Consider the following 22,809-nt stretch of genomic DNA (forward strand, 5'->3'; position numbering starts at 1 on the left):
GCTGCACCGTCGCAGCAGAGACCGTGGTTTATGGAGAGGCGGCGGCCCCGAGTGCTTTAACAGGTGGCGGGTTGCCACGAACGATAAACACAGGTAGCCCAACGCCTAACGGGCACTTTACAGAGAACATTTTCGAATTACCCAAGATGATGCAAAAGGGCATAAAGGATCCAACCTCTCTCACGTACCTGCAATTAGAAGTCCCAGGAGGGAGAATGAGTGCTGCGGGAGGCGGGAAAAGAAACGGGGAGCCATTACTTTCGGCTTTGTCCCATGGAAAAAGGGGCAGGGCTTGGGGAGGGTTTTATAGCGTGCATGACAAGAAACCCTCTAATTGGCTAATCGAGCCATGTATATTTAAAACCCAGCTGGAGAATGGAATGGTGGATCATTCTCGTTTGTATTGTAGAGCCGGACAGACTTGGAGGCAGGAACCTCGGGTGGTCTCTGGGCAAACAAGGAGTAGAAGCCGAAAGCTGTTGATCAAGCCTTACCACTTCCATGGGCGAAGCCAGAGGAGAAGATCCCAGTTGAAGCCAAAGGAAGAAATCAGAGGAGAAGCTCTGTCAAGGACCCTTTCTTCATGATTTAAAGCAAGTTTTTTTCTCCAAAAGTTAAAATAAAAACTGTTTTCAGTTAACAACTCCAGACTACCTGCAGTTTGTTGTCACAAGTGGGAAAAATTCTTCGGCTACTGTGTAGACCCTCTGACCCTCGCATTCTCCTACTCAGGGATCTCTTTCTGTTGTTGGGTCATAACACTGAGTTACAGTTTTTCTCTCTGGGAAAGGACGGGGTACCTGCCAGGGCTCCTTGGAACCGCTGCTGGACTTGGAGATGGTCACCCCACATGGGAGACAGCCACCCAAGGCCAGGGATATCACCCCGACCATCCTGGAGCTGCAGCTGGGCTGCGTTAAAGAATTCCCACCGCCCCCCGGAAGGGAAGGGGACACAGCCTGGGCTCCCTAGGACTGCAGCTGAGCTTGGGGATGGTAGACCCACATGGGAAATGAATGACCAAGCCTGGGGACATTACCCCTAACTGTCCTGGAGTTCTGGCTGTGCTGCGTTACAGCTTTTCCCTCCAGGGAGGGATGGGCACTCTGCCGGGGCTACCTAGTAACCGGCTCCCTCACCCTCCCACTTCATAAACTGATCCCTGGTGGTCTAGTAGCATTGCTGGCCGCGGATAGAGCGATCTGCGCCCAGCAATGCTTCAAGGAAGGTGCCGTTGGAAAGGGGAGAGTCGCCTCTTTCAACGACACCTCCCTCGGTCAAAATGGCATGAAAATGCCTGAGATCGAGGGAGGAACTTACCCTCCATTTCACAGGCACAGCCAGAAATGGCTGTGACAGTGAAATTGACATTCAATGTCAGGTTACGCGCCCGCGTGTTGAATTCCAGATGTGTGCGATCGCTGCTTTGCAGCGATCGCACAAAGTGAAGTGCCAAAAAGGACGAGGTATCTCATCCTTGGCACTACAAACGTAGCACTAAGGACTGGTAATTAAGGGGTTAAAGAAAATTGTTATAAAGTTGTTTTACTGTATGTACATAGTTATGGCCATGCTTGCTATTCACACAGAGCAGGGGGTTCATTGTGTATGATGTAGTATAGTTCTATGTGGAACTATACTATAAGTATAGTTATATGTGGAACTAGCCTGCCTGTGGCCAGAGAATGTTTACTCTTAATGTTGCTTCTATTACTGTTTGCACTAGCCAGCCAGGTGTAAGGTTGAGCTCGGGGTCTGTACTTCATGGCCTGTAATAAAAGGTTATTTTATCTCACTGGAAACTGCGTGGGACTATTCTTCATTCGCGACGAGGATCTCCTGACAGACCCCCGGCACTGCAGACTAATGGATTAGCAACCCATTTGCTCTGCAGTTACAACCTTGAAGCCGCTCCGCCATCCAGTGTTTGCAGCGGCCGACGTGGGTGCTACAAGGAGTGACTTGCCTTGACATATTCACCTCCAGACTGAGAAAAGCAACAAGCCACTCTGCCTTGTATTCCCTAATTAAGGGGTTCGTAGCGGCCAACATCAAGTATAGCAACAGTGACAGTGTACGCCTGAGTGAATTGAAAGGCTCAAGTATGTTTGCATCTACTGTGCAGAACGATATTGGGCTACAATATCGAAATATTAAGTATACACTAAAAGCATCAGAAAGCAAAACAAATACTGCAGAAAATAAGGAGAACAAACTGACATATATAAAATATTTTAAACAGGTGCAAAGTAGACAGCACTTACCTTTAAAGAGAAATGCACAAAAAGTAGGAAATATCAGCAAGCAAAACGTATTGCAAAACCGAAAGTGAAATAACTAAATAGATGATTTACCTACTTATACAAAGCAGCTAAATAAGTGCAAAGGAGAACATGGCCATGACAGGTGTGCCGGGACCTTCACTGTTTATGGCATGCCCAGGAAACCCAAAGGTGAAGTTGCCTCAATGGAAACGGTAATACGCCAGCTGCCATACAACGACTATCGAACGTTCTAACAGATCGCCAGCACCCTCCACAGGCATGCTGACGTCACCACGGTCATTGGAGCGCTGAGGGGGTCAGAGCTCCGTACTTCAACCGTCACTTTGAAGTGCAGACACGCCGAATGTTAAATGACGACCTGGGTTGGCTGGACCCCTATGGGCATCCTTGACATGACTGTTAAACGGCACCCCCGGTCTGCTGAAACCCAATGGGCATCCTTAAAACATCTGCACCCTGGGGCTCCAAAGGCACTGCATTGTAGTACCTCTTCAACTCCTATGGGGGAAACCCTTTTCCAAACGTGCAAAGAATGTTTTCTCCTGGGCAATGGGAGCCTCTACCACTTTTACAACCCCTTGGCAACTAGAAGGGCAGCCTGTGGTGCTGCATCCCTTTGTGCCCATCACCAATGCAAACTCTGGTGCTTTTACAAACACTGGGAACTACTGTCTGTGCTGCCTCTGGCAGCCTTACATCTCCAGGCCTCTTGGGCTGTGGGACGTACATGGGGGGCAGGGGGCTCCCTCTTTTTCTTTCTCGTGATCCTGTGCTGCATACCCCGCAGCAGTTTCCTTTCTCCTCTCTCTCTCCCTGGCCCCAATCACACAGGTACCTTCTTCTGCAGGCTCTTCTCCAGGGTTCACCAAGACCAACTCGTCGGCAAAATATGTTATGACCTTAAGTGGGGTCAACAGGTTGAAAGGATTCACTGGATGCCAGGGGAGATCTTCAAGTTGATTTAATCATGACATCAGGAGATTATATAAGTCAGTTACAGGATCTGGGGAAGCCCACAGGCTCCCACCATCCAGGCTACCCCATTCTCAACTGTCCTGGGTGGAATCACATGCCACAGCATTCCACTCAGCCACACCTCACACATTCCATTCATGACCCCACACTTCAAGCACTCAGCACACATACAGGAAGGAAGACAACGCAGATACTAAGCAGCCTAATAGGAAAGAGGATACCAATCCTTACTTCAGACAACCAATCCCAACACATCCTTATCCTATTGTGAAACTTAATGGGTGTGATGTTAGGATGACGGCAGATTTGTGACATAAAATGTCATTTATGTCCAACAAGGTGTTTGAAAAGGAAATGAATGGGGATGTTGGAAATTTACTCGAGCCAGACATTAATCCTGGGGGTTATAACGAGGACTGGTTTGAACTTTTAGGATACTTCCATCGCAGATTTTGAATTTAAGGGAAGCTATGCCAAAAGAAAGGTTTACATCACTAAAAAGGGGAAACCTTTGTTTGGTTTGAGGGACCAGAAAAGACTAATGGTAAGATTGGATCCCAAACAAAATGAACAGGTGATGCAGATAAATACTTCTCAGTGTGTGGAAGATAAGTATAAAAAGTGTTTAGGAAAGAGATTGGTAAAGTGAGAGGTATTCAGCATCAGATTGTGGTGAAGAAGAGATCTGTTCCTTTTGCTCATAGAGAGGAAGTAAAGAAAGAACTGGAGAAACTGACAAAACTGGGTGTGATTGAAAGAGCTGGTGGTGTGCAATGGATTTCTCCACTTGTGATTGTAAAAAAGCCATCTGGAGATTTGAGATTGTGTGATCTGGCTGAACCTTTAAAGAAATTTGACTCGAGAAGAAAGTGTGTGCTCACCGTTGATGCAAGCAATGTGGGTTTAGGGGCGGTTTTGTCCCAAATTAAGGCTGAAGAAGGTGAAGAAAATATATTGCATGCCTCCAGAGCGTTGAGAGGTGCGGAATTGAGGTACTCAGTCCTGGAAAAGGAGGCCTTAGGTTGTTTATGTGTGATTGAGAAGTTCAAAAGTTTTGTATGGGGCACACATTTTGTGATTAGAACCGACAACAGGCCATTAAAGTCGATTTTTGAAAACAAAGGATTTGATAAGGTATCCCGGAGAGTTGCGGGGTGGGTTACCAGATTACAGTGTCATAGCTTTGAGGTGACATTCATATCAGGAAAGGAAATTGTATCTGCGGATTGTTTGTCCAGATTAGTGATGAAGGAGAATAAAGAGACTCAAGATGAGGAAATAGAAATGGTTTTTACCAATACTGATAATGTGATATGTAAGGAGGAATGGGTGAGAGCAGTAGATAATGATGAATTGTTATCAAAAGTTGAAAATGTATATTGAAAGTTATTGGCCCAGAAAAAGTGAGTTGAGTGTGAAGGAAAGGCCATTTTGGGAAGTTAGAGAGGAATTGAGTATTGAAGACGGCATTGTGTTTGCGGTGGGGCAAAGCTGTGGTGCCCGGGGAGATCCGCAACAGGATGATTGATATAACCCATAAAGGTCACATACGGATGAGCAAAACAAAAGCAGTTTTGAGGGTGGATTTTTGGTGGCCCGGATTTGACAAGGAGGTGGAAAAGAGTAGAAAGATTGTATGGAATATGCTGAAAGCGGTAAAAGTTTGGTAGTGAAGAAACAGCCCATAATCTTTAAGGATATCCCGGGAAGAGTGTCGGAGGAGGTGGCGTTTGATGTTTTGGGTCCTGTGGAAATGGGCTATGCGAAAGGAAGATTCATATTGTTAATGGTTGATGCAGTCTCCCACTGGTGCAAGTATAAGATAGGTAGAGACATAGATAGAGGTAGTATTGTTAGGTTTTTACGTGAGGTATTTGGGAGAGAAGGATTTCCCAAGTATATTCTGATGGATAATGCCCTTCAGTTTACAGGAGGATGCTTTAAAAAAATATGTGAGGAATTGTGGCATAATACATAAGAAGGCTGCATTGTACCATCCCAAAAGGAATGGGTTGGTGGAAAGAATGAACAGATGTATTATGGAGGGTGTTCGATTGGCGAAAGCGTGTGGTTTGAGTAGGAGTTTGGCAGTAGAAGAAAGAATGGTTGTGTTGAGCATGGCACCACATTCTGTTACAGGAGTTTCACCATTTGATTTGATGAGAGGGCGCAAAGGATATTCTTTGGTGTGTCCCCCTTGGATGGAAAGGGGAGCGTAATCAGAGTGTGAGATTGAAAAGTTGAGAAAAGATCTCAGAAATAAGAAAAAGCAGTTTGTTATGAGGGAGAACTGGAGAAGAGGGAATAAGGAACTCAGAGTGGAATGTGGAGATTATGTGAGGATCAGGAAGGCGGTGATCAAGAAGAAGGGAGATCCATTGTATTCGGATCCCGTACGTGTAGTAGCAGTGTTGAGGGGTGCGCTGTGAGAGTGAATGGACGACAAGTTTGGAATAAAAATAGAATCGCTGTGGTGAGAAGATCGTGTGGTTAATAAGAAAGGGAGATATGTTATCAAGTTGTCTCACTGTATGTAAATAGCTATGGCTATGCACGCTATTCATAGAGAGCAGGGTGTTCATTGTGTATGATGTAGTATAGTTCTATGTGGAATGTCACAGTGTAATATAGTTCTGAGCAGGGTGTCATAGCCTGCCTTTGGCCAGAGAATGTTTACTCTTAATGTTGCTTCTATTACTGTTTGCACTAGCCAGCCAGGTGTAAGGTTGAGCTGAGGGTCTGTACTTCATGACCTGTAATAAAGGTTACTTTATCTCACTGGAAATTGCGTGGGACTATTCTTCAAAGATAAAATATAAAATACAAATAAATGATACACAACTATCACTGGAGTAGGCCAAAATAGATAACAGACCCCGGCAAAGGAGGTTAGGTATTCGTATGCAGCATTGTAGGTCCACAGAGATACAACACTCACTTTAAATGTCCATCCCTAAAATGTATGGGGCCTTGTGCCCAAAGGTTCACCAAAGTTCCACACAGTTTTGTGAGAACGGAAAAGGTTAGTTGGGGGCTTCTGGAGTGCAATGAAGAGTTGAAATGGGTAGAGAATAAGTTGTTCAAGTGAATAAAATAGTGTCCCCCACTTTCGGAATGCTTGCGTGAGCAAGTAATGGCAAGGCCAAACTGTTATAAAAGTGTCTAAAAGTTACCAAACTTTTAAAGGGGAGCTATGGGGTTCATATAAGACCTACATTACTCACCGTAATCTTATGTCTGGTGCTTGTATCTGCTTAGATTCACAACGACTGACATATCCAAGGTGGCAAGGTAACCCTGTGCTTCAGCAGTGAAATTACCTCCTGCAGAGTTGCCATCCTGAACCGCTAAGGCCTGACATATCCAAGGTGGTCATGTAACCCCCGTGCTTCAGCAGTGGAATTACCTCCTGCAGAGTTGCCACCCTGAACCTCTAAGGCCTGACATATCCAAGGTGGCCATGTAACACCATGCTTCAGCATTAGAATTACCTCCTGCAGAGTGCCATCCTGAAACTCTAAGGCCTGACATATCCAAGGTGGCCATGTAACCCTGTGCTTCAGCAGTGAAATTACCTCCTGCAGAGTTGCCATCCTGAACCGCTAAGGCCTGACATATCCAAGGTGGTCATGTAACCCCCGTGCTTCAGCAGTGGAATTACCTCCTGCAGAGTTGCCATCCTGAACCGCTAAGGCCTGACATATCCAAGGTGGTCATGTAACCCCCGTGCTTCAGCAGTGGAATTACCTCCTGCAGAGTTGCCACCCTGAACCTCTAAGGCCTGACATATCCAAGGTGGCCATGTAACACCATGCTTCAGCATTAGAATTACCTCCTGCAGAGTGCCATCCTGAACCTCTAAGGCCTGACATATCCAAGGTGGCCATGTAACCCTGTGCTTCAGCAGTGGAATTACCTCCTGCAGAGTTGCCGTCCTGAACCTCTAAGGCCTGACATATCCAAGGTGGCCATGTAACCCTGTGCTTCAGCAGTGAAATTACCTCCTGCAGAGTTGCCGTCCTGAACCTCTAAGGCCTGACATATCCAAGGTGGCAAGGTAACCCTGTGCTTCAGCAGTGAAATTACCTCCTGCAGAGTTGCCATCCTGAACCGCTAAGGCCTGACATATCCAAGGTGGTCATGTAACCCCCGTGCTTCAGCAGTGGAATTACCTCCTGCAGAGTTGCCATCCTGAACCGCTAAGGCCTGACATATCCAAGGTGGTCATGTAACCCCCGTGCTTCAGCAGTGGAATTACCTCCTGCAGAGTTGCCACCCTGAACCTCTAAGGCCTGGCATATCCAAGGTGGCCATGTAACACCATGCTTCAGCATTGGAATTACCTCCTGCAGAGTGCCATCCTGAACCTCTAAGGCCTGACATAACCAAGGTGGCCATGTAATCCTTCGGTTTGTCGCCGCAAGACCTACTTGAGTCTTCTAATCTCTAAGTCTCATTCTCTATGGATGAACAGAGGACCCGTCATTATTGCCTGTTCCTTATGGAGTGGTTGTCCCCACTACTGCTCCTACCTGAGGTGCTCTGAGTACCCCTCCATGAAGCGCATTTGCTTCCTCTTGGGTGCAAGAGTCTCCTCTCTGTAGATCTTATTCTAGGGAGTGGTCTCTTTTTCCCAAGGGGAAGAGGACCATTCTGTGTGACCCTCAGGAGGTTGTTGTATCACGCCCAGAACTTCAAGATCTGACAGCTGGCATGCATGGAGTCATGTATGTACCTTGGTACTATGATGAATCCAGGGAGTAAGTCACCTCTCCCCAAGGAGAAACCACCCCCTTTGGGACTAGGGAGGTGGGCCTGGTATGCTTAACACTCCCGAAGCAGGAGCTGAAGTGGGGACAAACACTCCATAAGGAATGAACTCTCTTGAGGTGACATCTCCTTGGGAGACAGGGGAACCACACAGAGAGACTCAAGTCACCATTCCCCCAGAGATCAGCACCTTTATGAAGTATGGACTAGTGTGTGTGAGAAACCTTTAATAATGGCCGGCTCAGGTTCTGACCTCAACTTCACTTCATCTTCTTTAGGGAAAACACCAGAGCAATGCAAAATAACAACCACCTGAAGGCACGTCAGGCGAGGAACCAATTGGCAATACCCATACAGCCCACAGAGTTTAATTATGCCACAAAGCACATTGGGGGACGGGCGTTCAGAGGTCTGCACCAGGAAAGTGTGACATGCTCCCGCAAGCAAGAAACCGGAGCCGTGAGCTGTTGCAGTCAGAGTGAAAACAGAGTAAATGAGCGGGCTGAGACAGAGCTCAGAGGCGAACCCACAGCTGCAGAGTCCAGTTGAGGAGTCAAGTAAGCAGCTCTGCTTCGAGACAGGTGACAGTAGCCTTTCATAGCCCTTCCAGAGCACACCGCTCACCAAATACAGGTCCACAGTGGCCTTCAAGGAACGGAAGGAGGTCCGCAAGGCCATAGCAAAAATACCTGTTTCAGGGGAAGAAACAGAAAAGCCACAGAGTGGGGAGGGAAATCGAAATAAGTTCCAGTCTGTGGTAGAAACCGAGAAACTGCAGAATGGGGAGAGATACAGCAAGAAGCCCCAAAGTGGAAAAGAGACAGAGAGAAGCCCAGCAAGAGGAAAGAGCCTCAGAGCCCTGAGTGGGAAATAAACAAGTGCAAGCTCCAGAGAGGGGAAGGAAAAGACTGAAATCACCCCAGACTGTGGGAAGGGAAATACAGATGTTGACAACACACCAGTTTGAAGAAGAACCAGACAGATCCGACGAACACTGGGAAGGCACTTCAGTCGTATACAAACTATACATTTTGGACTGTGAACATAGGCAAGGGTGGGAGTTAGAAGCCACCAGCCATCTCTTTTGCTTGGGTAAGGCCTAAAAGTATCTTTGGTTGTCTTATAATTTATTTTGAGCAGTAGGCAGAGAAAGTAGGTAGAACAGGATTTCTGGACAGAGGGCTTAGTTTGCGTTTACCCATCTTGACAAACTGACGAGCGCACTTTGTTGCCTTGATTTGTATAGAGTAGGGCTTAGTATCACAGAGTTAGGGAACGGAAAGTTGTTTTTGGAGAGAATAAAATGTATAAAAATCATGCCTCCTTGTCCGTCTATTGATTTAGTCCTCTTTGCCTATAAGACTCTGTCCTGTCGAAGTCACTCTCTCTAATCTTACAGGTGGTTCCCCAGAATCCTGATGCTCAGAGCGGCCGGCTGTTCTAACACAAGGCCTAGAGACTACAGCTACCAGCATGTACCACACTCCTACTACTACTAAAATAGATAGTGGGCCCCGGCCAGAGGGTGCCAGACTCACCAAAGGAGCAGTGGGGGTGAAGCTGATGCCAGAGGGCACTGGCACAGCACTGGGGGTGACCAGGAAACACTCTCCAACACCCCCTAAGAACAGTGACTTATTTGATATAGGAGGGGGAACAGAGAATAATTGACTTTGATGCTGCATAGCAGGATGCAAGGAAATGGAGGTTACAATATGTGCAAAGATAAAGGCTCCCAGGAAGAAAGGCATAGGAGTAGTTTGAGTACACAAACCTGGGATTGGCCCAGGGAGACAGCAGACCCAAGTACCCAACGGGAGGTTAGAGAATATTCTAGACAGGATGGGAGGATTATAAAAGCCCAGGAAAGTCAGTCTGCAGTGAGAGGTGTTTGAGTGAGGTTGAAGGAGTTACAGCAGGACCAAGACCCAGGGAGGAGTGTGTAGGAGATGTAGCAGAAGTTGGAAGAGAGTACTGGCATATATGTAGAGGGTGAAAGTAAGGTGTTGGGATTGAGAAACGTGTACCTTGTACTTGAGGTAGACAAAGGGGGGCGTCAGATCGGGGGATGAAAAGCGGAGTAAGATCAGGTGGGGCGGGTGAGTAGAGGTAAGAGGTGAAGAGAAGGAAAACCCAGAGGAAGATCTGGGGGAAGTGATAATCAGGTTTGGAAGGCCATAGACAGAAAGGAAGGACTCATCCCTCAGAGAAGAACCTACATGGTGGTGTAGACTGATCGCAGGCGAAAAGACCAAATGGGTAATAGCCACAGCAAAGATAATTGACGCTGCTTTAAAAAAGGCTACTAAGATTGAAACAAACCATCTGACAGCCAGAAGCCAGGAGGCCGATTAAACCGCTGTAGAGATATCCCACACTACTAAAGAGCCACTTCATTTTTATCTTCATCTTGTAAAAATCAATTTCTTTATATTGGTTATAATCAAGTAAATAAAAAAATAAAAAAATAGTGAGATGCCCAGGCAACTCCTGGTTGAGTCACCTAGAAAGTCTCTGAGGGAGAGGGAGATAGATAAGGCTTCAGTCTTTAGGCCACCTCAGCGAAGGGGAACCTTAAGACAGTCGGGGAAGCCAGTCTACAGTGAACCAGTATCACATCAAGTCTTTTGGGAATAGAAGAACAAGTTACTCTCATACCTGGTAACGTTCTTTCGATGGGATAGTCCGACGACGTATTCCATATCTATGACAGGTAATCACCACAGCTGTGCTGCTTCGGAAACTTTTCAGCGTCTGCGTCCTGCGTCAATGACGTCGATACGCTGATCTCGAGGGCCTCCGTCGAGCCGACGTCACCGGATGTTATAAGTAGGACGCACAACGCCCGTAGCCTCAGTTGTAGTTTTTTTCCCAGAACGCGTGGCACTAATCTTCTGAAAGTATGACCACAGAAAGCCTTGCGGAAACGTAAGCTGCAATAGCATAAGAAATTCTGTAGCGGGGCAAGCAGGGAGAGAGCGATATGGAATACGTAGTCGGACCATCCCATCGAAAGAAGGTTACCAGGTAAGAGAGTAACTTGTTCTTCGAGGGTATTGGGTCCTTCAATGTATTCCATATCTATGACAGACTCCCAAAGCAGTACCAACGTATGGAGGAGGGAAAAAGAATTTAGAATATAGAAATTTAGAATGCCCAATCAAATTGCAGAGTAAAGGACCGCCTTGCCAAAGGCCAGATCCTGCCCATGGATAGAATCTAGGGAGCAGTGTCGTACAAAAGTATGGACCGAAGCCCAAGTGGCTGCTTCACAGATGTTACGAATAGGAACACCCCTACGCAGGGCAGTAGAGGCAGCCATACAACTAGTAGAATGGGTCTGCAAGCCTACCGGAGGGTCCTTACACCCCCAAGCGGTAATATTCAGAAATTGCCAAGATAATCCATCTAGACAAAGTCTGCTTAGTAACAGCTTGTCCCAAACGCCTTCCAGCGTAACCAATAAAGAGTTGATCGTCCACTCTGACCCGAGACATGCGCGAAATGTAGAAACTTAAAACTCTCCTAGAATCCAACCTATGGAGCCTCGCCTCGTCCTTACCAGGATGCGGAGGAGGATAGAACGCCGGGAGAAAGACCTTCTGGCTTAAATGAAATTTCGATATAACTATCGGAAGAAAAGAAGGACGGACTCTAGCTTAACAGAAAGTGCCTGCAACTCACTCTGCGAGCGGAAGTGACCGCAACTAAAAATACAGTTTTAAGAGTTAACAGCCTCAAAGGACAAGAGTGCAAAGGCTCAAATGGAGCACCCATGAGTAATTGAAGAACCATGTTCAAATCCCAACCGGGCACCTGGAACGGTGACAAACACATTAGTGGGAACACATTAGTGAGAAACTGAGAAATTAAAGGAATTTTAAATTAAGAAGACTCTTCAGATGACAGATAGACAGCGCCGTCAGGTAACCTTTAATGGTACCCACTTGCAGGCCCTTGTGGGCTAAGGAAATCAAAAAGGACAGAACCACAGGAATGTCACGTGAAAAAGGATCCACATTCTTTACCCTGCACCAGTCGCAGAACTTTCTCCAGCGGCAACGGTACAGGGACTTTGTTGCAGGCCCCTGGCCGAAAGCAACACCTTCACCTCGTCTTCAGGAAGGTCCCAATCCTTATACCTAAACCGTTCAGAAGCCAAGCGTGAAGGTTGAGGGATTTAACCTCTGGATGGAGAACCTGACCCCCCCTCCCGTGAGAGCAGATCGTCTCGGTAGGGAAGACGGCCTGGAGGGCGGATGGACAAGTCGAGAAGGACCGGGTACCACGTCCTCCGGGTCCAAGCCGGAGCAATGAGTATCATGCAGGAACCGAACCTCCGTAGCCTCCGCAACACTTGCGGAATGACGGGGACAGGAGGAAACGCATACAGCAGTGGGAAGGACCACTCCACTACAAACGCGTCCCCTAAGGCTCCTCTTGGAGGAAATTCCCACAAGCAGAACCTCTCGCACTTCCGGTTGACACTGGTGGCGAAGAGATCCACTTGTGGGGTCCCCCAAAGGTCGAAGATCTCCAGGAGAATCTCCTGAGCCAGCTCCCACTCGTGAGAGATTGTGTTCTGCCTGCTCAGAGCGTCCGCCGTCTGGTTTTCATCTCCGGCCAGATGAACTGCCGAGATCAAAATTTCCTGCTGGATGGCCCAGAACCAGAGCTGCATCACCTCTCTGCACAGAGGAAGTGAACCTGCCACCCCCTTTTTGTTGAAATAGTGCATGGCCACTGTGTTGTCCGTCAGAATCAGGACATTCTTTCCTCGCACAGTCGGCAGAAAAGCCTTCACGGCTAGCCTGACGGCCCTCAGCTCCAACAAATTGATATGGAGTCTGGACTCCGACGGAGACCAACGACCGCTGACTGTCAGCTCGTTGGCATGAGCTCCCCATCCCGTGAGGGATGCGTCCGTCACGATCATCACCTCTGGCCAGGGAAGCCAAAATGGAGCCCCCTTCATCAGATTGCCTTCGACGGCCCACCACAAAAGATCCTGGGCGACCGAGGGCGGCACCTGAACAGGGTCCGACATCCTGCCGGAAGACTGTGACCATTGCATCTTGAGAGCCCACTGCAAAGATCTCATCCGCAGTCGAGCCTATGGCACCAGAAGAATGCAGGATGCCATGAGACCGAGCAACCTCAAGAACTCGAACGCCGGGAGCATCTGGGCAAGTTGAAACTTGTGCACCATCTGCTGAATGTGAAGAGCCCTCACCTGGGGAGGGAAACACTGCCCCAGGGATGTGTTGAGCACTGCTCCGATGTACTGGAGCCGCTGTGTTGGCGTCAAGTGGGACTTCTTTAAGTTGAGGGAGAAGCCCAGCTTGTGAAGGGAGGGGCAGGTAACGGACAGATGATCCAGGACCTGCTCGGGTGAGCTCGCCCTGATCAACCAATCGTCCAAGTAGTGGTAGACTTGAATCCCCCCTTTCCTGAGATACGCTGCCACCACCACCATGAGCTTGGTGAAGACCCTCGGGCGGAGGTCAATCTGAACGGCAGGACCCGAAACTGAAAGTGCGAGTCGCCAACCGCGAACCTCAGGAATTTCTTGTGCTTTGGATGGATCGGCACATGAAAATAAGCGTCCTTGAGGTCGAAAGACACCAACCAGTCCTGAAGTTGAAGGGCATGGAGGACTTGAGAAAGAGTAACCATCTTGAACTTGTCCTTCCTGAGGAGTTTGTTCAAACCGCGCAAGTCCATGATGGGTCTCAAACCCCTGTCTTTCTTCGAAATCAGAAAATAAGGGGAATACCATCCCTTGTTCCTCTCCGCTACAGGCACCAGTTCTATGGTGCCTTTCTCCAGCAGGGATTGAATTTCCTGCGCAAGGAGCGGATCCAGACTCCTCAAAGAGAGATTCCCTGGTGGATTGTCGTAAGGCCTCTGCCGGAAAGGAAGACACCCCGTGGGCTATGATCTCCAGGACCCACACATCTGAAGTAATGGCACGCCATTCTACAAGATGCTCCGCCAGCCTTCCCCCAACTGGCGAACCATGGGACATGGCCTCATGACTGAGCTGAAGCGGCATTGCCTGAGGTAAAGAGGCAACTGCCTGAGCGGCCTTGCCACCTCAAGTACCTTGTTTTCCACCTCTGGCACTCCTACGTGGGCCCCTTTCACTTGCAGCGCCTCTTGATCTACTAAAGGATGAGTAATATCGAAAGGAACCTCCGGTTGGTGAACTCCAGCGCTCAACGACTTCGCTGCAGCTTTTGAGGTCTGCAACCTCCCAAGGCTCTCGTCAGCCTTGCTGCCAAAAAGATGTTCACCATCAAAGGGCATGTTGAGGAGCCGGGCTTGCACATCAGGAGCAAACCCCGACTTCCGCAACCACACAAACCTGCGTATTATGGTGCTCGCCGCCATGGACCGGCTGACACAAGCCGCCATGTCCAAACCCGACTGAACGGACTCACACATGGCATCCTTGCCATCCTGCACCATAGCAAGGAAACCATCCCGTTCCTCCCCTTCGGGAATATGATCAGCCGCTAACGAAATACAGTTCCACAGAGTGTGCGTTAAACGTGACAAGGCACACACCGAGTTGGCTGCCTGTAAAGCCATACCCCCTGAAGAAAACACTTTCTTCGCCCAGCCATCAAAACGCTTGTCATCCCTATCAGGGGGGATGGTAGTATACAACGCCTGATTCGCTGGGGCCGTAGCCGCCTGCACCACCAAACTCTCTGGAGTGTGGTGCGTTGTAAAGTAGTATGGTTCGCTACTGGCTGGAGTGTATTTTCGCAGCAAAGACTTGCTCACTGCCGGGAGACTCTCCGGGGCAGTCCAAGCCGCTGCCACCCTTCTGTGCAAGGCCACATGGAAAAAATGGCAGTACCGGGTCAGTTGGTGAACCTTGGTCGAGGATATCCGTCAGGTCATCCTGCAGAAAATCCACTGGTGTCGCAGACCACCCCAAGTATTCCGTGACACTCGACATAAGGCGCCGGTACGAGGACTCGGCATGGGTGCCAGGCTCAGGACTACAGAACTCCACCTCCGGAGAGGTGTCCAGACCACTGGCATCGTGCAACGACTGACGCAGGTCTTCCATCTGGTTATGACCAGAGAAAATCTCGTCTGGTACCGTATCAGGAACCAACCCTTCCTCAGATCCCTCAACCACCTCAGAAATATAATCCAGAGGCTGGAATGTGGGCACAGAATAAGGGATAAAGACATTTTTAGCCTTGGCCAGAGCCTTTCTAGGGGGTTCCACCGTGCCACGGGGTACCTCTGACAAAACAGCCTCGAAAGGCGTTGAGGGTTTCGATGGAATCAGCGTCGATGTCGACCGTGGCGCCGACAGCTTCGACACAGTCCTCGAGGGTGGAGCCCCGAGCGTGTCCTTCGACAGCCTGGGCGCCGATGGCGTAGACGACTTCCTCAGAGGCGGAGCCTCAGGAGAGTCCCTCTATGACCTCAGCGCCAAAGGCGTCAACGTCTTCTTCTTCGAAGACTTCACAGGCTCCGACGGTCTCGAGGGCGTTGAGGACCGGTACCTGGATGGGCATGACTAGACCGATTCCCCTTGTCCAAGCGGGACCTCTCCCGTGAATCGTGCCTACCACCCAAGCCCGAAGGTGTTCGAGTGGTGTCTCTAGTACGGTCACGGCTTGCTCCTCTCTGAGGCACGGACGGACCGGAGTCCTGCGATTCAAAAATCGCCAACATCTTCTTACGGAAGGAAGCCATTCCTTGGGAGTCCAATGCTTGGTGGGACAAGCAACCCACCGACAGGCGGCATCCTTAGACGAGAACCGGGAAGGTGACCGATGACGGCGCTTCCGTGAGTGCCTCGAAGAGGCAGAGGAATGGCGGGACCTACTTCGGGACCGAGACCTCCCGGACCGACGACAACGATACAGAGAGTCGCCCCTCGAATTGTCAGTCGAAAGCAGAGAGGTCACCTTACCAACAGAAAGCTTCTTCTTACGCTCCCGCAAGGCCTTCGACGTAAGCGACTGGCAGTCTACACAATCATCCGTGTTGTGGTCCTCACCGAGGCACCAGAGGCAGGCGTCGTGTGAGTCCGTCAACGACATCTTGGACCCGCAGACCCGACACTTCTTAAAACCCGGCCGCGGGGTGGAAGAAGACGAAGGCATCATGAAATCTTCACAAACGAACAGGTTCGAAGAAACAAAAGAATAGTAACTCAGAAGAACCGAGGCACGCCGAGATCTCCGAAGCGAACACGTTCGCGGAAAAAACGGAACTGAGGCTACGGGCGTCGTGCGTCCTACTTATAACATCCGGTGACGTCGGCTCGATGGAGGCCCTCGAGAACAGCGTATGGACTTCATTGAAGCAGCACAGCTGTGGTGATTACCTGTCATAGATATTGAATACGTCGGAGGACCCAATCCCCTCGAAGCCTGGATAAGAGAGGTTGGAACAATATCTGGTACATGGCATATTCTGGCATCTGATGGGACCTTAGGATCTACTGCTTCTATGACTGTGTCACTTCGCGGCAGACTTGGCGATTGTGGAATCGCTGGCGTAGTATCGCAGGCGTAACTGTCCGCCATTACGCTTCCCGACACGGTTCCTCTCAGTGCCGTTCCAGACGTTGCACGCTTGCGAAGCCGGGGGTATAAATACCATCACTTCCTGCTTCGTATGCGTTGCAACGTTTTCGGGTTTCCTGCCGTGTTGCTGCCGCTCCGTTTCTACTCAGCTGTTTTGCCTTGTGGATTCCTCTGCTGTTTGTTACCTTATTTCTTAGGAATCTCCGCCTTTCCTGTTCCCTTGTTTCGGTCCCGGGGTTTTTCCCCTTCTCTATTTTTCTTACTTAGGTTTCCCAACCCTCTACTTTCTCTCTCCCTCTCTCTCCTCTCTCTGGCCCTTCTCTTCTGTTACCTTGTCCATTCTTGACCTGTGCCTGTTCTTCGGATTCCCTTGGACTTCCCACTTGTACGTACTTCTTGGATTTACTGTTGCCGACCTCTGCCTGCTGACCGGATTGCCTTGTCCTCCCCTTGTACCTCTTTGGAACCGTTGACACCGACCTGCACCTGCTTCCTGGACTGTTTTGCCTTGTCCTTGTGCCTACCTGGTGCTACCCGAAGTGGTTGCAAGTTATTCTTACTTCTTCCTTCACTTCCTCGTTGGAGCCTGTTTGGTCCGCGCTGCCTCATACTCACCTTCGGAGAACTCCATCAACTTCCCCGGCGCACTCAAGCAGAGACATCAGGGGTTTTTTGTGCCTTTGGCTTTTTCCCCTATTTGGCACTCCCGGTGAGACTACCCCCGTTGCCCTTATCTTAGTGGCACGGTGGCATCCTATCGGGGGCGTCCGTTTCTTCATTAAAAAAAAAAAGAGAGATCATCAATACATCAGGAAGGCAGACTAAAGAAGAAGGTGGAAGGTGAGGAGTTGGGGAAGGGGGAAGAATCTGAATTATCGTCTGAACTGGAGGACATTGCTGATGTGTGTGACAGTTTGCAACGCCAAAAGATAACCGAGATGGCTACCCCACAGCAAGTACAGGAACTGGTGGCTGCCGTTCAAAACCTGAACTTGGAGGTCCAGAACCTCAAGACAGCCAATGCGACACTTCAACAAAGAATGACCGAGAGAGAACGACTCTCAGCTGATCTACCCCCACTCCCGTTGGTGTCAGGCAAATTTGATGGGTCGCCTTAACGGGTGAAAGAGTTCCTAGATGCATGCAACCTACACTTTTCTTTCCGTCCACAGGCATTTGCTTCAGACCATGCTAAGGTGGGGTTTATGATCACCCACATGACGGGTAATGCCCTGGCCTGGGCCACCCCATTGGTTAATCAACCTGATCCTGTTCTGCACAATTATGATGATTTCAAGACCCTACTGCAGCAGACCTTTTTGCGAACGGAAAGCACTTTTTTGGCATCAGAAGATCTTTTAGATATTCGGCAGGGCAACACAGATTTACTCTCTTACATTACCACTTTCTAGCAGATAGCCGCAGAAGCCGGCTGGCAAGAACAAGCCCAATACGCCATCTTTCGTCGAGGGCTGCGAGAGGACCTCAAGGACGAGTTGGCTCGTATAGCCCGTCCTGCATCCCTTTCGGATCTCATCACTGCCACTCTTCGGATCGATTTCCGTCTGTCAGAACGACGATCTGAGAGAAAGAAGGCCAAATTCTACAGTCTCCCTCCCCCTGAGACTCAGTCACCTGCCTCGGTTCCGACATCCCGTCAAAGCAAAGACGAACCGATGCAGATTGGTACAGGTCAAGCTCCACTCACCCCGGAGGAACGCAAGAGACGACGGGATGGTAATATGTGTATGTACTGTGGATCCTCTAATCATTTGCTGCGAGACTGTCCCGATGTTCCCCCTAGACGTTCGGGAAACGGGCGCCCTCGGTAAGTGTTAGGACGCACTCCCGAGGGGTCATTCCAAGTCCTTATGCAACTCTTTCAGTGACTTCTTCAGAGATCCCCGAAGATTCCAGGTTAATGGTGCTTTCTGTAGTCCTTTCGCTGGGCAATACTGAGATCTATACTCAGGCTTTGCTCGACTGTGGCGCTGCAGGCAACTTCATCGACACTCTGTGGGCCGAACAGAAGGGTATCAAGCGATTGGCCAAACAAGAAGATCAGAAGGTAGAGGGAGTAGATGGGGAACCACTGAGTTCTGGCATGATAACCCACGCAACGGAAGAACTTATTCTGTGCATCCAACAACATTCGGAAAAAATCTCCTTTGATATAATTCGAGCTGCACACTTCCCCATAATATTGGGGATAAGATGGCTTATAAGACACAACCCTCACATTAACTGGACCAAGAATTCACTCAGCTTTCAATCAGCCTTTTGTAAGGCGGATTGCCTCCCAGAGCCTAAGTTTGAGACTGTCCAGACTACTTGTATCTACGATTCTAGGCTCATTCACTGCCTTCCTTTTCACCTCCAGTAATACGCAGAGGTAGTTACAGAGAAGGTGCCTGGTGAGCTTCCTCCTCACAGACCGGAAGATTGTTGTATTGACCTGGTCCCAGGAGCACTAGTACCTTTCTGTTGGATGTTTCCTCTCTCGCTCAAGGAAAGACAATTTCTCCGGGAGTACCTGGATAAAAATCTGGCCAATGGACTCATCAGGCCTTCAAGATCTCTGGCAGGTGCATCTCTGTTCTTTATCCCCAAAAAGGATACGCAAGAATTGAGACCCTGTATAGATTATAGGGGTTTGAATAAAGTAACCATTAAGGACAGGTACCCAATGCCACTTATTACAGAGATCATCCAATCTGTCCAAGGTGCAACGGTATTTACAAAATTGGATCTCCGTAATGCCTATCACCTTCTTCGGATTCAAGAGGGGGATGAATGGAAGACGGCATTAAGGACCTCATTCAGGTTATATGAATACCAAGTGATGCCATTTGGTCTGGTAAATGCCCCTTCCGTATTTCAGGGCTTTATGGACAGGCTCTTTTCTGATCTTCTGTGTCAGACCACCATTGTATACCTTGACGATATCTTGGTATACTCCAGGACTCTGGATGAACATAAAGATCATGTCAAGGAAGTGTTCCAGAGATTAAAAGACAATCACTTATCGGTCAAACTTGAAAAATGTGTGTTTTCTGCAACCTCTATTCCATATCTAGGGTTCATATTGTCAAATCAGGGTATTGCCAAGGATCCCCATAAGGTAACCGCCATCCTGGAATGGCCTTCCCCTAAATCCATCAAGGAGGTGCCAAGGTTTCTAGGACTGGCAAACTTTTATCGCAAATTTATCTCCAATTTTTCACACAGGATCACACCCATAACCACCTTACTCAAGAAATCTTCCAGTCCATTCTTATGGTCTAAGGAAGCAGAAGACAGCTTCCGTAATCTCAAAGAGGCTTTCTGTTCTGCTCCCATACTCCAACAACCTGATCAAAACCGACCCTTCATTGTTGAGACTGACGCCTCTTCATCGGCGATCGGGGCGGTTCTCTTACAGAGCTTTAACGGAGTGGAACACCCGATTTCCTATTTTTCCAAGACTCTGAATGTCAGCCAAAGAAACTATTTTGTAATAGAGCGCGAACTCCTGGCCATGAAATCAGCCTGTTTGGAGTGGCGTCATCTTCTACAAGGAGGCAAATACCCATTTTCCATCAGAGCCGACCATAAGAATCTGCAAGTTCTACGTCAATTTGAATGTTATAACACACGTCAAGCTCGATGGGCACATTTCTTTGCCCAGTTTGATTTTGAGATCACTTATATTCCAGGGCATCAGAATCTAGTCGCTGACTCACTATCTCGCCGAGGAGAGTACATGCAGGTTGCAGATTGTACCCATGATCTCATGTTTCCCCCGTCAAGACGGATTGGAGTAATATCCACATTTCTGAAACAAGTTAAAGAAGCTTCTGGAGGCAAGTTCGAATCGGAGAAACATCCCCAAGACATCGAATACGACATCAAGGAAGGTCTCTACTTTGTGGAAGGCAAGCTATATTTGCCTACTCCTGAATTCCGGAAACTGGCTCTAACTTGGTGTCACGATTTCAAGATGGCAGGTCATAGGGGCACAAGAGGCACTTTGGATTACTTGCAAAGACACTTCTACTGGCTTGATATGAGAAATGATGTGGTTCACTACGTGCAATCTTGTTCTACATGTCTTCGCAGCAAGGGTACCCGCCTACGACCGATGGGACTTTTGGAACACCTTGCTGTTCCAGATGCTCCCTGGGAAGTTATTTCTACTGATTTCATAGTGGATTTACCTCCATCCCAAGGATGCACCTGTATCATGGTGGTGATAGACTGTTTCACTAAAATGGCACACTTTTCTCCGTTGCCAGGGAGTCCAACAGCTGCGGATATGGCCGAGACGTTTGTTAAAGAGGTCTTCCGTCTCCATGGGATACCCAGGAAAATCATCTCCGACAGGGGGAGCCAATATACTTCCCGATTCTGGAAGAACCTCTGCGATCGACTCGGGATTGACAGAGCCTTGACGTCCAGATTTCATCCTCAATCTAATGGGCAAACGGAACGCCTTAATGGTACTCTTGAACAATATCTACGATGCTATGTTACTCTCCACCAGGACAATTGGGTCACTCTACTACCCCTGGCGGAGTTTTCTTACAATAACTCTTTTCATTCTTCTCTTGGTTTCAGCCCTTTCTATTGTAACTATGGTTATCACCCACGATCTATCTTACCTATCTCTAACAAGTCTACCAGTTTACCTACGGTAGATTCTGCCCTTGGCCTGTTACGAGACGTACATATACAAGCCAAACAAAATCTAAGGGAAGCTCAAGATAGATATAAGAAGCAAGCCGATAAGCATCGCAATCCAGTACCCAGGTGGGAGGTGGGTTCCAGAGTTATGTTATCCACAAGATACTTGCCGCGATGGGTACATCCTTCCAAGCTTTCACCTAGATACCTGGGTCCTTACACTATCACACAAGTAGTCAACCCGGTGGCTTTTAGATTGTGATTACCCAAGAGGCTACATAGGGTTCACCCAGTGTTTCATGCTTCCCAACTTAGGTGTTTTCATGAGGACACTTGGTCCCGCCAACACAGAAAGACCCCCTTGCCTGATGATTCCACACAAGAGGAATTTGAGGTCGCTCAGATCTGTGATTCCCGTTATCGTCGGGGCAGATTGGAGTACCTGGTGAGATGGAAGGGTTATCATTGGTCGGAAAACTCCTGGGAACCGGTCTCGCATGTCCATGCCCCACTTTTGGTCCGTAGATTTCACACCCTTCATCCGGGCAAACCAGGGGGAGGCCTCTTTAGGCGGGGGCATACTGTCACTTCGCGGCAGACTTGGCGATTGTGGAATCGCTGGCGTAGTATCGCGGGCGTAACTGTCCGCCATTACGCTTCCCGACACGGTTCCTCTCAGTGCCGTTCCAGACGTTGCACGCTTGCGAAGCCGGAGGTATAAATACCGTCACTTCCTGCTTCGTACGCGTTGCAACGTTTTCGGCTTTCCTTCCGTGTTGCTGCCGCTCCGTTTCTACTCAGCTGTTTTGCCTTGTGGATTCCTCTGCTGTTTGTTACCTTATTTCTTAGGAATCTCCGCCTTTCCTGTTCCCTTGTTTCGCTCCCGGGGTTTTTCCCCTTCTCTATTTTTCTTCCTGAGGTTTCCCAACCCTCTACTTTCTCTCTCCCTCTCTCTCCTCTCTCTGGCCCTTCTCTTCTGTTACCTTGTCCATTCTTGACCTGTGCCTGTTCTTCGGATTCCCTTGGACTTCCCACTTGTACGTACTTCTTGGATTTACTGTTGCCGACCTCTGCCTGCTGACCGGATTGCCTTGTCCTCCCCTTGTACCTCTTTGGAACCGTTGACACCGACCTGCGCCTGCTTCCTGGACTGTTTTGCCTTGTCCTTGTGCCTACCTGGTGCTACCCGAAGTGGTTGCAAGTTATTCTTACTTCTTCCTTCACTTCCTCGTTGGAGCCTGTTTGGTCCGCGCTGCCTCATACTCACCTTCGGAGAACTCCATTAACTTCCCCGGCGCACTCAAGCAGAGACATCAGGGGTTTTTTGTGCCTTTGGCTTTTTCCCCTATTTGGCACTCCCGGTGGGACTACCCCCGCTGCCCTTATCTTAGTGGCACGGTGGCATCCTAACGGGGGCGTCCGTTTCTTCATTAAAAAAAAAGAGAGATCATCAATACGTCAGGAAGGCAGACTAAAGAAGAAGGTGGAAGGTGAGGAGTTGGGGAAGGGGGAAGAGTCTGAATTATCGTCTGAACTGGAGGACATTGCTGATG

Source organism: Ambystoma mexicanum, chromosome 9 (genome assembly GCF_040938575.1).
Source record: "Ambystoma mexicanum isolate Mex_15411 chromosome 9, UKY_AmexF1_1, whole genome shotgun sequence".
Lineage (NCBI taxonomy): Eukaryota > Metazoa > Chordata > Amphibia > Caudata > Ambystomatidae > Ambystoma > Ambystoma mexicanum.